This window comes from Schistocerca nitens, chromosome 3 (assembly GCF_023898315.1).
Source record: "Schistocerca nitens isolate TAMUIC-IGC-003100 chromosome 3, iqSchNite1.1, whole genome shotgun sequence".
NCBI classification, from domain to species: Eukaryota; Metazoa; Arthropoda; class Insecta; order Orthoptera; family Acrididae; genus Schistocerca; species Schistocerca nitens.
In genome coordinates, this window is record NC_064616.1 from 169,316,547 (window position 1) to 169,332,597 (window position 16,051).

General features: G+C 41.9%; 1 long non-coding RNA gene across 1 annotated transcript in view; it reads left to right on the plus strand.

The window, feature by feature from the left end:
* The first annotated feature begins 1,141 nt into the window (after positions 1-1,141).
* LOC126248113 (uncharacterized) overlaps positions 1,142-16,051 on the plus strand; it is a 261,418-nt gene continuing 246,508 nt past the window's right edge. The window contains exon 1 of the long non-coding RNA XR_007545419.1: positions 1,142-1,307. This is a non-coding gene — a long non-coding RNA (uncharacterized LOC126248113). The remainder of the gene's footprint in view (positions 1,308-16,051) is intronic.

The following is a 16,051-nucleotide window of genomic DNA, read 5'->3' on the forward strand; positions in this document are numbered from 1 at the left end:
TGAAGAAGCTTGCACAGGATAGAGTAGCATGGAGAGCTGCATCAAACCAGTCTCAGGACTGAAGACCACAACAACAACAAACAACTGTAAACGCTTCAACACAAAAAAGAAGATATCAATATTAAGTACCAAAAATAGGAAAGGTGGATAAAAACAGTGAAATGAAAACTAAACTTACTTTTTATTTGTTAAGCACACAATAAAAATTTCACTATGAGCAACAGTTTCACTTGATTCACTACTGATATTAACAATTTCACATGGAACACCTGCCACATGTTTTGGAAACACCTCTGTTTAGCCTATGCCTAGTTTTATTCATAAATTCTTCCTCGAAAAAATGATCTTCACAAACAAAATAAGTAGCACAATCCACATCAGGTCACAGTTTACAAACACTTTTCCGCTTCAGAACCAATCCTTGAAGTAGTTTTGGAAACCTGTTGAAATGCTTGTTCCTAACTTTCTCCGTTGAACCGACGTAATATCCAGATGAATAGCCAGGGAATTTACAGGAGTATTTCTACGTCAATTTATTGTGTTGAATATTCTGAAAAACATAAAATTCTTCATCAAATAAATCTACTACTGACGTATCAAAGTTATTTAAGTAAACAAACAGAAATCACACAGCTTCATTCACGACAGAAGAGAATACATGTCATTTATTGGCTACGAGATTATTTACTGAAAATTAAATGTCTTACCATAAGATTAATTGCGGACATTTTTTCTGCAGGAAATCTCTTCAGTTCCACAGTGAACTTTATGAAGTTTATAATGAAGATGAGTAGTATGTAAATACGAACATATACAAAGACGACTGTAACCGTTGACTTCAGTACAGAGCAAGACCATATAATATCAAAAACCCCCATTGGACAGTTATCATTGGTCAATTGCAGCTTCGTTTGACCCATAACGCCCCTAGTGGTCTGGAAGGAACTACCTGGCTTGTTGCCTCTTCCCCATATGGCTTTCACCCCCGTGGCAACAACTGAAGATTGAATGGGACTTACAGGTGGTTCTAATTTGGCGCCCGCGGTCACGTGGCCATTGTTGACCGGTGGAGGGGGAAGCCGCCGCTATGCCGGCGCCGCGCCACGGCACGCCTATCAGTCTGTGCGCGTGCGTTGTGGCGACGGCTTCTCGAAATACGGGCGCGTTCGTAGTCGCCACCGTAATCCTTGTGTGTGTGATCGTGTGTGTGTTTTAGTGTGTGTGCAACTCCTCCTGTCAAGCTTCGGGGCGTCTCCGGAGCATTCCACGAGAGAAATCGTCCCACGAGATGGAATCTGGCTTCGTCGGTGAGTTTTAAGATTATTCATTGCTTCCGCCTCAGTTTCAAGCCCAGCGCAGTTTCATTCCGACTGAGGAAATATTCTATACTGTTTTCTCACCTGACCCCGCCTACCTAGCCTTTAGTCCGTTGTGCTGTGGTCATAAACTAGCAACGAGAGATGACGCAGCGGAAGCGGTGAAGCTCTCTCGGCAGTATAACGGTAGACCCTCACCTACACACCTGCCCTCTTCCAACTCTGGACTGAAACTTGTGTGGTGAACAAACGAACGAGGAGAGTGGTGCACGATGTTGAATTGTGTAGCGCCGCCGCCACGCGAACACGCACCTGTTGCATCGTCGTTGCTGCTTCCTACCAGCTGACATCCGCTATCAGTTGTTTTCGACATAACTTGTCGCCCCCTGCCTTTCTGACGAATTAATTAACTTTGCGATAATTGGCTGCCGTCCTGGTTCTCCCTTTAGTGTCTTACTTGGAAAGTGCTAACCTTCATTCTTTTCCAGAAAAGGATAATTGAATATGAAGCTCCATTTTTAAATTTACATAGATTTTACACGAGTCTGGAAGCCATAACATGTCGGAATCTTTCACTTCGCATTTACTCACAGTGTACAGGATCATATGGAAAATATATGTGAATATGAAGCATCACCTCCGCGGTGAGATGAACGCAAATTTTCCACCTCATTATCAAAACATAAATCTTTTCAACTTGTATATGATACTTTTTTGAATTAAATCTGGCTCTAAAGTCTTATTGTGAAGAGTTTCTGCATACAGAACAGTCTAGAACAAGAAGAGGTGTTTCAGAGATGAGATTATTTGCAAGCCGGGTTCATGTGATTCCGTTATTACTCGTGTATTTCTGTTACCAGCACGTAAGTTACTGTTCTATGGAGCTTAATGTCTTTCAGATGTCAGTTGCCTTTAGAATCTGTTGCTCATAAGAAACAGAAGGAAGTTTTACGGGAAACCGGCTGCCGTACAGGCGTTTTATGAACATTGTCCCCTTTGTACTCGGGAATTAAAACACAAACTCTTAAACCGTCTGGAACCGCGCGACCGCTACGGTCGCAGGTTCGAATCCTGCCTCGGGCATGGATGTGTGTGATATCCTTAGGTTAGTTAGGTTTAAGTAGTTCTAAATTCTAGGGGACTGATGACCTCAGATGTTACGTCCCATAGTGCTCAGAGCCATTTGAACCATTTTTCTTAAACTGTCTTTCATGCTTGTATGGTTGTTATCACGTTGTGTTCCTCTGCGTACTCGACAAAAATTATGCTCTCTGTTGTTGCAGTACTGTGAAGATGATTTCTCCAATAAAGAGCAGGGATGAGGGTGTGTAGAAAAATCTGAGCATATTTTGCTGTGTCATACTTACTCCGTAGTCTCATTGATTTACTTCTAACAGTGCTCCATGTTAATTCATTTTCTGTTTCACATCCCCTTCCTATGTAATTGTAATTAATTAGCGGATTAGTGTTACCGATCTGTAACATTGAATTGCATGTCAGCGTTTCATCACTCTTTTGCGTAAATGGCAATGACTGAAAACTTTATGCTTCTTATTGCTCGATACGCCCTAGCTCACAGCTGAGAAGCACCCTTTACAGAAATCAGTGTCTCCTTCGTACATAAAAACTTGTAGGACATTTTGGACTTCGAGCAATTACAGATTTGTTCGTTGTAGTGTTTTGTGTTACTGGTTTTGCATTTTCAGGGACGCCTGTAGGCGCAGTTCAGAGGTAGGGCGTATTACTGCAAGTCATCTATAGCGCAACGCAACATTTCGGATGTCTTCATCGACAATAGTGTTTTAGAAAGGTGTTCCTGTACCTTTAGAAAAGAGGTGAAATACGATGGGCATTAGGTGTGATGATCAACTATTCCCAGTCGAAGTCGTCTTGAGAATTCATTCTCATGCTATTGAAAATTAAGCATTATTCGCGAACACTAGCCACATTCGTACAGTCTCCACCATTGATTGCAGTAAGTCTACGTCGAATCTTGCGGAGTGTGGCGTTTTCCGCGCACGTAAGCAGACTCGTGTCACGCGATGCAGGACGAGTTCATTGACACATCTTGTCACTCTGGATATGAATTGTTTCGCACTGAGAGCTGCGCTACACATTTCGCTAATAAGCTACTGAATACACCTAACGATTCTCTCTTTCTCTGCGTTAGCTTGGGGTGGTGTAGAACGTAATTCAGTGACTGAATTTCACTGTGCGGTATCAACTGAAAATTAACAGAGAGGTAGGAAATTTACAAATAAATAAGTTGACGAACGTACCGGGCCCAGGGGGCCACGTGGTGGAGCGCCCGGCATTCTGAGGGAGGGCTCGGTTTTCCCGCCTTGAGTGTGACCTTGGAGCAGAGGGGGGGAAATCGCCCGATCTTCCTAGCCCGCCATTCCGGGAGGCTGACTGCTCTGCCACGCTAGGGAAGCTCAAAAGTGTGTGTTATATTGCGTCATGATGGTTTCTTGCTGTCTGGTAGGAAACAGCCGAGGACATAACTACATACACTACTATTATGGATAGCATAATTTTTCTCTTCTTATTCCATGTGGAGTTATTTGTAAAAGTAATGAAAGTTCAAGGAGGAGAAATAAAATCATTGTTCACTGGTATCATCGTAGCTGGTTTAGAGAAGGCACAGGACTTGGAAGATCAGTCGAACGCAGTGAATTGTGTCTTGAAAAGAAGGTACAAGACGAATGCCTACAAAATTAAAACAAGTATAATGCATTGTAGCCGGATTAAATCAGGCGAGCCAAGGAAATTAAATTAGAATATGAGACACCAAAGGTAGCAATGAGTTCTGCTGTTTGGGCAGAAAGATAACTGACGATAGTCGAGTTACAGTGGGTACAAAATGCATACTGGCGTTAGCAAGAAAAGCGTTTCTGAAAAATACACCTTTGATAACATTGAATAGGTTTAAGTGTTACGAAAACTTTTCTGAAGCTATTTGTCTGGACTGTAGCGTTGTACGGAAGTGAAACATAGACGATAAACAGTACAGACAAGAAGAGACTGTAATCTTTTGAAATGTGGTGCTATAGAATAATGTTGTACATAAAATGCGTAAATCGAAAAATTATCAGGGGGTGCTGAATTTAATTGGAGAGAAAATAAATGTATAGCACAGTCTGACTAAAAGTAGTAGCACACTTGCTGGGACAGTCAATTTGGTCATGGAAGGGGTAGTGGAGGTAAAAATTGTAAATGGAGACCAAGACTTAAACAGAGTAAGTAGTCGTCATTTTTTATGTTTTCCATCGTTACGTAGTTGCTTCTGTATTCTTGGAGATGTGGTTCGTCTAATGCAATTAAATAAAAGACCATGCGAGTTTCGCTTCTTGGTATTTGTGAAGCATCTTCAGTGGCCTATGATATGTGTTTGTATACAATAATTGCGTTACGTAATAATTGCAGTACAAGTCTGTATTTATTATGTATTTATTAGTTGCATTAGAAGAGCCACATCTCCAAGAACGTTAAGAAGGGTTGGTTCAAATTGCTCTGAGCACTATGGGACTTAACAGCTGATGTCATCAGTCCCCTAGAACTTAGAACTGCTTAAACCTAACTAACCTAAGGACATCGTACACATCCATGCCCGAGGCAGGGTTCGAACCTGCGGCCGTAGCGGTCGCGCAGTTCCAGACTGATGCGCCTAGAACCGCTCGGCCACCCCGGCCGGCGTTAAGAAGGGTAAGCGGGTTCACATGGATGTAGGATGTAGTAGGGAAATACGGAAGCGTCCGATCCCGCCCGTCTGCTTTGACCCATGACGTCACAAATATGGCGGAAACAAAAACAAACACACACACTTTCCGCAAGAAGCCTAATGACACTAACGGGACAAGCGCGGGAAATGGGGTGTTTTGGGTGGGGGCAAACTAAATATAAACAAATTTAGACGCCTTGCGTAGCTACTACGTGTAAGTGAAGACAGCCATGCATGAATACCCACACACCTCCCCAGGGGTCGTAACCTCTGCAACCCATAGAAGATAAAGATGCTTCAGTAGCTGATTAGTGTTTTTTGTCTTTTTTAAAAAAATCTCACGGGATAGAACGAACAGATCAGAAAGATAAACATAATAAACTAAAACAGAAATTGGAGGAAACAGATAATTAAAATAAGTAATAAGTGTTTTTAAATTTAAAAAAATCTCACGAGATAGAACTAACAGATCAGAAAAGTAAATAAAATAAGATAAAACAGAACTGGAGACAGCCACACTCAAACCAAACTCCGCGCCGTCATGACGTCACACACGACAACACACTTACGTCACGGGTCAAAGCCGACGCGTGGGATCGGACGCTTCTGCAAGATAAAGAGACTTCTGTAGGATAGTCTTGGATTGAGTATTTTATCAAATCAGTCTTCGAATTGAAGACAACAACAAGAAAATGTATTATTACTTTGTTCCTCTTGTTTCTTCAAGTTTTTTCTTCGTTATGCAGTTAACCAAAACCAATTTTTTTGTCAGTATATCCATTGTGGATGACGATCTGTCACTGTGGTTTAAATTGGCGTACGATTTATTCAGCCATGAACATGTTTTCGAGCCACTGCAGGCTCATCATCGGATGGAGGTATTGGCTCTGAGCACTATGGGACGTAACATCTATGGTCATCAGTCCCCTAGAACTTAGAACTACTTAAATCTAACTAACCTAAGGACATCACACAACACCCAGTCATCACGAGGCAGAGAAAATCCCTGACCCCGCCGGGAATCGAACCCGGGAACCCGGGCGCGGGAAGCGAGAACGCTACCGCACGACCACGAGCTGCGGACGGATGGAGGTATTACAAGAACATTATGTTGTACACCAAGTGCTGGGGATGCACTGTCTTGTGGTATCCACATCAGATATTTTCCTATAACGTACATTATTAAGCTATGTACACAAATATACACAGTATTCAGCTACACTTGGTTTTACCCTCCAGTTTAGCTGCATTGTAGTGTAAAACCAAATGTAGCTAAATACTGTGTATATTTGTGTACATAGCTTAATAATGTATGTTATTGTGGTATTTTTTGTAAAGGAATAGCGCATCAGCTTCGAATGAAATGGGGGATCCCGCCTGAAACCCAAGCACAGGTACTTTAATGAAACGATTCGATGCTGAGGTGCTATTCCAATACAGTTCGAGAGCCTCTGCAACACCGTTAGAGTTTGGGGGCAATATTAAGTGGGCTGAGGCGTGAATAGGAATTTGGACTGAGGAGGGAGGCGCAGGAGGGTAGTCCCTGCAGTTGTGCCATACCGCTGTGCCATCGTGGCGTAGTGGTCAGCGCATCTGCCGAGTGGGCAGGAGGCCTGGGTTCGAATCTCTGCCTTTGTATAAATTTTCAGTCTGCATCTATACATCATTTGATGAGTATCTCCGTGATGCTTTTGCGTTCGCTAAACTAACCTGAGGCAAAACGCGATGCTCTCCTTTAGATCTTCACATCTCGCATTTCCTAATAACTTTATCTGGTAAGGTGCCCAGCCTAAAGAGCAACACTACTGTCGGACGAACAAGGGCTTTGTAAAGCTACCTTCTTCGAGGATGCTCTACATTTCCTGCCTGTACTGTGCCTTTCCTATCATTGGTTGTTTGTGGTCATTTCACTCTAAACAGCTTCGTACGAATATTCCCAGGTATTTAACGGATGTGACTGTTTCCAGTAAGTGTTCGACTTTCGTCATTATTAAACAAGAACTGTTCTTTCCGCGAACGCTCATGTAACGGCCAAATTCTATGCGATTAGCATCGTGCGGTGGTATGAAATCTGGCAGGTGACACTTTGGTCGAACACAGCCTCAGTAAATTCACTGTTCCGTAATGACGCAGGATCCGCCTTTTACCCTGGTAATAGTGTCTTTTTACACCTATGGCCAAACGCTTATTCTTGTCGCCTCGGTGTCACTTTAACCTAATAGGAGATTGAGCGACGTGCACACGATTTTCCTGTGATCGTGTAAATCTAGTTCCGTAGCTTTATCTAACTAGACGTTGTTTAACTGTGAGACAATGAGGAGCAGTCGGCCTCTGCAAAAACCAGGATAGGGAAACACTATACAATAAAGGGAATCGTGAAATGGGTTCAGACGTCTTTGTGATGTCACTTTCGCCCACATGCTTAGAAAGGGACAAGGCGTTAGACAGACAATGATCGGGCAAAATTGCTGCAGATTTATTTGTATGGGAGTTAATTGACAGGTTTGTAGGAGTTCATTGCGTTAAGCTTTCAAAAAACTCACCGCATGCCGTTCAGAGGCAATGAGAAATATCCCCCTAATACATGTGTACAGTATACCTTGCTGACAGAACACGTTAACAGCGTAAAATTCGTGCTATTACGATTTGATTAAAAAGTCCGTTGGGGTTAACAAACTGGCACCGCAGAACTCTTGAAACTCCAAATAAATCATTATTTGTGATGCGGATTTGCCAGATATGTGACAGAACAACATAAAAAGCTGGCATGTGTTGGCTTCATGTCACACGGTATCACACTTTGGTTTAATTCCTCTAGTCAAGCTTATGATTTTGGAGTCTATATGCGCCTGGCACGAATAATCTGCCACAACCTAGTTTGACCATTCCGTATACCAACTTATACTTCCCAATATGTTTATCTATTACTAAAATTTATATATGCCTTTTCCAACCAACAGCTTAGTTCACAAAATTAGGAGTAGGAAAAATGTATTTACAAACTTAAAAATACATATTTCGGGCAAAGGTTGTTTCCATTATCAAGAAAAACTTACTTTTAATAGCCTTTAAGCAGTCATGCAAAGTTCAGGTACTTAATGAAGTAGGAGCGAGAGAATCTATGTCTGTACTCGAACTCCTGTAATCGTTGCCGGTTCCGTCTCTGATAATTCTCTCTCTCTCTCTCTCTCTCTCTCTCTCTCTCTCTGCAGCCTATTAACCACTATGGCCGCTAACACAGACAGATCCATAAATGTGTCTGAGAGTGCGATTTGAATCGTGTAGGTTTGTGGAAGTTGCTACACCAGGCCGTAGCGTTACTACTGAATAATCATAAAGCTGAAGTTTACCTAAAATTGTTCACGTTCCACCTATATTGGAGACGATAAGCTTGTTTCCAGCAACTGTTAATGATCAAAAATGGTTCAAATGGCTCTGAGCACTATGGGACTTAACTTCTGAGGTCATCAGTCCCCTAGAACTTAGAACTACTTAAACCTAACTAACCTAAGGACATAACACACATCCATGCCCGAGGCAGGATTCGAACCTGCGACCGTAGCGGTCGCGCGGTTCCAGACTGAAGCGCATAGAACCGCCCGGCCACTTTGCCCGTCTGTTAATGATCAATCTGGCTTGAAATCCAATCAGCTGTTGTCCGTGGCTTGTACTGTGCTCCATCATAACGTTTGGTCCCTTTGTAGCAGAGGGGAAAGATGAACCGTTGTAGACGTTAGTAAAAATGCTCTGCCACACTCGCGCCGAAGTTTCGCATGACAACCGCTGCATCTGTCTCAAGCACTACGCCTTCGCCCTTCTCCAGTCAGAGACTAACTCACCCTGTCGGTTATTAGGAGATCTACTATTAAATGTGGAATCAAACAACGAAATTATTTCACATTTTCGTCTGTGAGACATGTTACTGTTGTTGTTGTTGTTGTTGTTGTGGTCTTCAGTCCTGAGACTGGTTTGATGCAGCTCTCCATGCTACTCTATCCTGTGCAAGCTTCTTCATCTCCCAGTACCTACTGCAACCTACATCCTTCTGAATCTGCTTAGTGTATTGATCTCTTGGTCTCCCTCTACGATTTTTACCCTCCACGCTGCCCTCCAATGCTAAATTTGTGATCCCTTGATGCCTCAAAACATGTCCTACCAACCGATCCCTTCTTCTGGTCAAGTTGTGCCACAAACTTCTCTTCTCCCCAATCCTATTCAATACCTCCTCATTAGTTACGTGATCTACCCACCTTATCTTCAGCATTCTTCTGTAGCACCACATTTCGAAAGCTTCTATTCTCTTCTTGTCCAAACTGGTTATCGTCCATGTTTTACTTCCATACATGGCTACACTCCATACAAATACTTTCAGAAACGACTTCCTGACACTTAAATCTATACTCGATGTTAACAAATTTCTCTTCTTCAGAAACGATTTCCTTGCCATTGCCAGTCTACATTTTATATCTTCTCTACTTCGACCATCATCAGTTATTTTACTCCCTAAATAGCAAAACTCCATTACTACTTTAAGTGTCTCATTTCCTAATCTAATCCCCTCAGCATCACCCGATTTAATTTGACTACATTCCATTATCCTCGTTTTGCTTTTGTTGATGTTCATCTTATATCCTCCTTTCAAGACACTGTCCATTCCGTTCAACTGCTCTTCCAAGTCCTTTGCTGTCTCTGACAGAATTACAATGTCATCGGCGAACCTCAAAGTTTTTACTTCTTCTCCATGAATTTTAATACCTACTCCGAATTTTTATGTTGTTTCCTTTACTGCTTGCTCAATATACAGATTGAATAACATCGGGGAGAGGCTACAACCCTGTCTCACTCCTATCCCAACCACTGCTTCCCTTTCATGCCCCTCGACTCTTACAACTGCCATCTGGTTTCTGTACAAATTGTAAATAGCCTTTCGCTCCCTGTATTTTACCCCTGCCACCTTCAGAATTTGAAAGAGAGTATTCCAGTTAACGTTGTCAAAAGCTTTCTCTAAGTCTACAAATGCTAGAACCGTAGGTTTGCCTTTTCTTAATCTTTCTTCTAAGATAAGTCGTAAGGTTAGTATTGCCTCACGTGTTCCAACATTTCTACGGAATCCAAACTGATCTTCCCCGAGGTCCGCTTCTACCAGTTTTTCCATTCGTCTGTAAAGAATTCGCGTTAGTATTTTGCAGCTGTGACTTATTAAACTGATAGTTGGGTAATTTTCACATCTGTCAACACCTGCTTTCTTTGGGATTGGAATTATTATATTCTTCTTGAAGTCTGTGGGTATTTCGCCTGTCTCATACATCTTGCTCACCAGATGGTAGAGTTTTGTCATGACTGGCTCTCCCAAGGCCATCAGTAGTTCTAATGGAATGTTGTCTACTCCCGGGGCCTTGTTTCGACTCAGGTCTTTCAGTGCTCTGTCAAACTCTTCACGCAGTATCTTATCTCCCATTTCATCTTCATCTACATCCTCTTCCATTTCCATAATATTGTCCTCAAGTACATCGCCCTTGTATAAACCCTCTATATACTCCTTCCACCTTTCTACCTTCCCTTCTTTGCTTAGAACTGGGATGCCATTTGAGCTCTTGATATTCATACAAGTGGTTTTCTTCTCTCCAAAGGTCTCTTTAATTTTCCTGTAGGCAGTATCTATCTTACCCCTAGTGAGACAAGCCTCTACATCCTTACATTTGTCCTCTAGCCATCCCTTCTTAGCCATTTTGCACTTTCTGTCGATCTCATTTTTGAGACGTTTGTATTCCCTTTTGCCTGCTTCATTTACTGCATTTTTATATTTTCTCCTTTCATCAATTAAATTCAATATTTCTTCTGTTACCCAAGGATTTCTATTAGCCCTCGTCTTCTTACCTACTTGATCCTCTGCTGCCTTCACTACTTCATCCCTCAGAGCTACCCATTCTTCTTCTACTGTATTTCTTTCCCCCATTCCTGTCAATTGTTCCCTTATGCTCTCCCTGAAACTCTCTACAACCTCTGGTTCTTTCAGTTTATCCAGGTCCCATCTCCTTAAATTCTCACCTTTTTGCAGTTTCTTCAGTTTCAATCTGCAGTTCATAACAAATGGGTTGTGGTCAGAATCCACATCTGCCCCTGGAAATGTCTTACAATTTAAAACCTGGTTCCTAAATCTCTGTCTTACCATTATATAATCTATCTGATACCTTTTAGTATCTCCAGGATTCTTCCAAGTATACAACCTTCTTTTATGATTCTTGAACCAAGTGTTAGCTATGATTAAGTTATGCTCTGTGCAAAATTCTACAAGGCGGCTTCCTCTTTCATTTCTTCCCCCCAATCCATATTCACCTACTATGTTTCCTTCTCTCCCTTTTCCTACTGACGAATTCCAGTCACCCATGACTATTAAATTTTCGTCTCCCTTCACTACCTGAATAATTTCTTTTATCTCGTCATACATTTCATCAATTTCTTCATCATCTGCAGAGCTAGTTGGCATATAAACTTGTACTACTGTAGTAGGCATGGGCTTCGTATCTATCTTGGCCACAATAATGCGGTCACTATGCTGTTTGTAGTAGCTAACCCGCACTCCTATTTTTTTATTCATTATTAAACCTACTCCTGCATTACCCCTATTTGATTTTGTATTTATAACCCTGTAATCACCTGACCAAAAGTCTTGTTCCTCCTGCCACCGAACTTCACTAATTCCCACCATATCTAACTTTAACCTATCCATTTACCTTTTTAAATTTTCTAACCTACCTGCCCGATTAAGGGATCTGACATTCCACGCTCCGATCCGTAGAATGCCAGTTTTCTTTCTCCTGATAACGACGTCCTCTTGAGTAGTCCACGCCCGGAGATCCGAATGGGGGACTATTTTACCTCCGGAATATTTTACCCAAGAGGACGCCATCATTTAATCATACAGTAAAGCTGCATGTCCTCGGGAAAAATGACGGCTGTAGTTTCCCCTTGCTTTCAGCCGTTCGCAGTACCAGCACAGCAAGGCCGTTTTGGTTAATTTTACAAGGCCAGATCAGTCAATCATCCAGACTGTTGCCCCTGCAACTACTGAAAAGGCTGCTGCCCCTCTTCAGGAACCAAATGTTTGTCTGTCCTCTCAACAGATACCCCTCCGTTGTGGTTGCACCTACGGTACGGCCATCTGTATCGCTGAGGCACGCAAGCCTCCCCACCAACGGCAAGGTCCATGGTTCATGGGGGAAGGACATGTTACTACAGGTGTAAATTATGTTACAAGGAGTTGGGAATCAGTGAAATTCTGTTGGGGCATCGTTCTCAAAAGTAGCAAGGTACGCATGTGTACCGTGTTGCATGCTTATTGGTTGTGCACAATATCACACAGAGTAAATGATAGGTATCACATTTTACTGAAGTATGCAGGAAACGCGAGTACATTGTCTCAACAGATGCACCTGGGTTCGGCATTAGTCCTATAACAGCAGTTCAGATCATAAGATGTTATCAAAGTGATTGGGATTATTTCTATCTATCGTAGCACAATTTCTGAAGTCGCAATCCTCGCGAGAAATTCTCTGAACAAAAAGGGGCTTCCAGGAACGGTGTTCCAATTCTTATTTTCATTTATCAGAGCGGTCTCAACTGTATAGCAAATTAACCTGCTTTATCTCGATTCCGAGATTATAATAGTTGTTCGCTAATCGTGGTGTCGAAAGTCGGTCGCAGCGTTGTAGTTTCATGACACTACGAGTCCTCATTGATTAACCGTGGTAGCTTCTGACAGTTCTTGAAATGGTCGTTGCCATTTTACTTTTTCAGCTCTTCGCCAACACTGAACTTGTACAGTACTTAAAACTCAGTACAGGAGGGGTTTGGGATTACGTGCACCATAATTGCAAAGAATATGATTACATTTCACATTATAGATAATTTCAGCATATATATTCCCAAAATCGATAGAGACTGTTCTGTTATGTCCTCGAATGCCTTACGTTATTTCCTAAGAGCAAGTCTAGCGTTATAATAAACCGTTCAAATATTAAAGTCCTCTCGTTCAGCTTCTCACGCCTCTGTATCCAGAAAATCACGCTTGGATTTCTTGGAAAGTTTTATGAGACGCTACTAAATCCCTCCTCTTATTTCTCTCAAGAAGAAAGAATCTATGAGACTTCCATTGCGTCGCATATTTGAAGGCTTCAATCTTGGGATTTATTTTTTTAGCTATTTTAGCATTTCACGGCCAGGACCATGATTTTTCTAGGTTTGTTCACTTCAACTACCCTCGTCGTCTGCACAGTGCCAAATGTTGAGTCATCATTTTCAGTTGGCCACACGTAGCCCAGTACGTGAAAACCTCTTTCATTAATGCTGTCGCCTTTGTATCTCCAAGATCCTCCTGCACGGTTTTTCATTTTTACTTGCGAATAAACATAAGATAGCCTACAAATTATAGTAATGACCATAATTTCCATAACGAATTAAAAGCAACCATGTAACTACGTAAATGGCAGACGTTTAATTAACTACGCGCTTTCGTAAGCTGACTGTCAACGCGTAATCAACACCAGGCCGAAGTTAGCGTAGGGAGCAGCATTTAAATCCATTTTTTAGTTGTTTTTCTAGTCGGCTACTGACGAATTCTTGGATGATTACTCGCGTTAAGTCACAGTCAATTTCCTTAACCGATTCATCTCCAACTGAGATTGTGCTCCGGTCGTAATGTTGTCCCTAACACCGAACGTAACATAGGAACAGCTTTGTTACTGTGCTGAGGACTTCCCAGCGAATAGAAGTCATATGTAACAACTATTAGAGCTTAATATCTCGCAGGCGACGAGATCTTTAGAGACTGAGCACAAGCCTACAATGGCCAACAATGGGGTAGGAGATTGCTCTTCTGATTTCCAAAGCAACAGTTCACCAGTCGGATCAAGCGATTTGGGGGCGAACAACAGAAAAAAAGAAAGCCTAAATGAGAATGTCTGACAGAGATTTGAAGCCTGATCTACCAAGATGCCAGTCCCTAGTGTTTGCCAATGCATCACTTCACTCGGTACAACTTAGTACGTCATCCTCAGAGGAGATAAAAAGTGTATTAATAAACTAGGTAGTTGAAAGCGCCCTTAGCGATTTGGGAACGACTGCCAGACTGAGATTTATCGGAAAAATGGTAAAGAAATGTATTTTACTCGCGAAAGAAATGGCTTACAAAATATTTACCAAGCAGTCTGGGACCGTTACCAAGTAGGTTTAATATAGGAGATGAAGAACGGCACGTTTCGTCATGGGTTGGTATATTCAGTGCGTGAAGCAACGTTCTGCATCATCGTGACGTTTTCTGTTGAAATTGCGAGCGAGTGTGCTCCAACAAGGATAAAGGGACACCCTGTCGCATATAAACGTGATTGTAAAATCAGATAAATCGAGCTTATACACAGTCGTACTGATATATTATGTTGTTGTTGTTGTTGTGGTCTTCAGTCCTGAGACTGGTTTGATGCAGCTCTCCATGCTACTCTATCCTGTGCAAGCTTCTTCATCTCCCAGTACCTACTGCAACCTACATCCTTCTGAATCTGCTTAGTGTATTCATCTCTTGGTCTCCCCCTACGATTTTTACCCTCCACGCTGCCCTCCAATACTAAATTGGTGATCCCTTGATGCCTCAGAACATGTCCTACCAACCGATCCCTTCTTCTGGTCAAGTTGTACCACAAACTCCTCTTCTCCCCAATCCTATTCAGTACCTCCTCATTAGTTATGTGATCTACCCATCTAATCTTCAGCATTCTTCTGTAGCACCACATTTCGAAAGCTTCTATTCTCTTCTTGTCCAAAGTATTTACCGTCCATGTTTCACTTCCATACATGGCTACACTCCATACAAATACTTTCAGAAATGACTTCCTGACATTTAAATCTATACTCGATGTTAACAAATTTCTCTTCTTCAGAAACGCTTTCCTTGCCCTTGCCAGTCTACATTTTATATCCTCTCTACTTCGACCATCATCAGTTATTTTGCTCCCCAAATGGCAAAACTCCTTTACTACTTTAAGTGTCTCATTTCCTAATCTAATACCCTCAGCATCACCCGACTTAATTCGACTACATTCCATTATCCTCGTTTTGCTTTTGTTGATGTTCATCTTATATCCTCCCTTCAAGACACCATCCATTCCGTTCAACTGCTCTTCCAAGTCCTTTGATATATTATGATCACGAATAATTTGCTAAGAGACGGTGTGGAGAGGAGCGCAAGAATAATTATGATACATGGTACACAGCACGAGCTGGTTGCAGAGTTTAAATTTAGATTTTACCGAAAAGTCATGCAGTATCTGAAACGTAACTCTCAAGTAAATGAAATCTTTTCGATAGTTGAAACGAAGAAGAGGCTAGAGATTGACGCTGGCCTGTGTATATTTATCGCGGACACGAAACAATGCAGATACTTTCTGCGCTCGTGCGCCCCTAATAACGTCGATGCCGATATAATTTCACACGTATAAAAAAAAGTCTTGCGACCACTTTCCATTTCAATCTGCTGGGTCGTGATTTTAATTAACACTGTGCCACACGTTGCGAAATGATTGGCTCTCGATTCATTTGTAGCTGCGGGTTTGCGACATATAATTAATTGTCATATGAAACACAGCATCTCTTGCTCACGTTTCTGATAAAATCGTTACGCGATTTAAGTCAGAACATCATTTATGCCGATTCTGCAAATATATACAGTTTGTTAGCATTTCAAAAAATATGAAGAGGTACAGTAGCGGGCAATTGAGGTATAGCCTCATGACGACTTTCAGAGTGAGCCGTTTGATTGATGTTACTAAAATAAGATACGTGCGTTAAACTGAAAAGAAGATTTTTACCACTGAATTTTTAAGGAGTAATATTTTTAATTTTTTTACTTACTTACTCCTTGGCGTTGCAGTCCGTGTAAGGCCTTGGTGTCCTGGACCATCGGCGCCCACTCTTCCCTTCTGGCTGCCTTGGCTCTCCACCTTCTAACTACCATTCTTCTCAA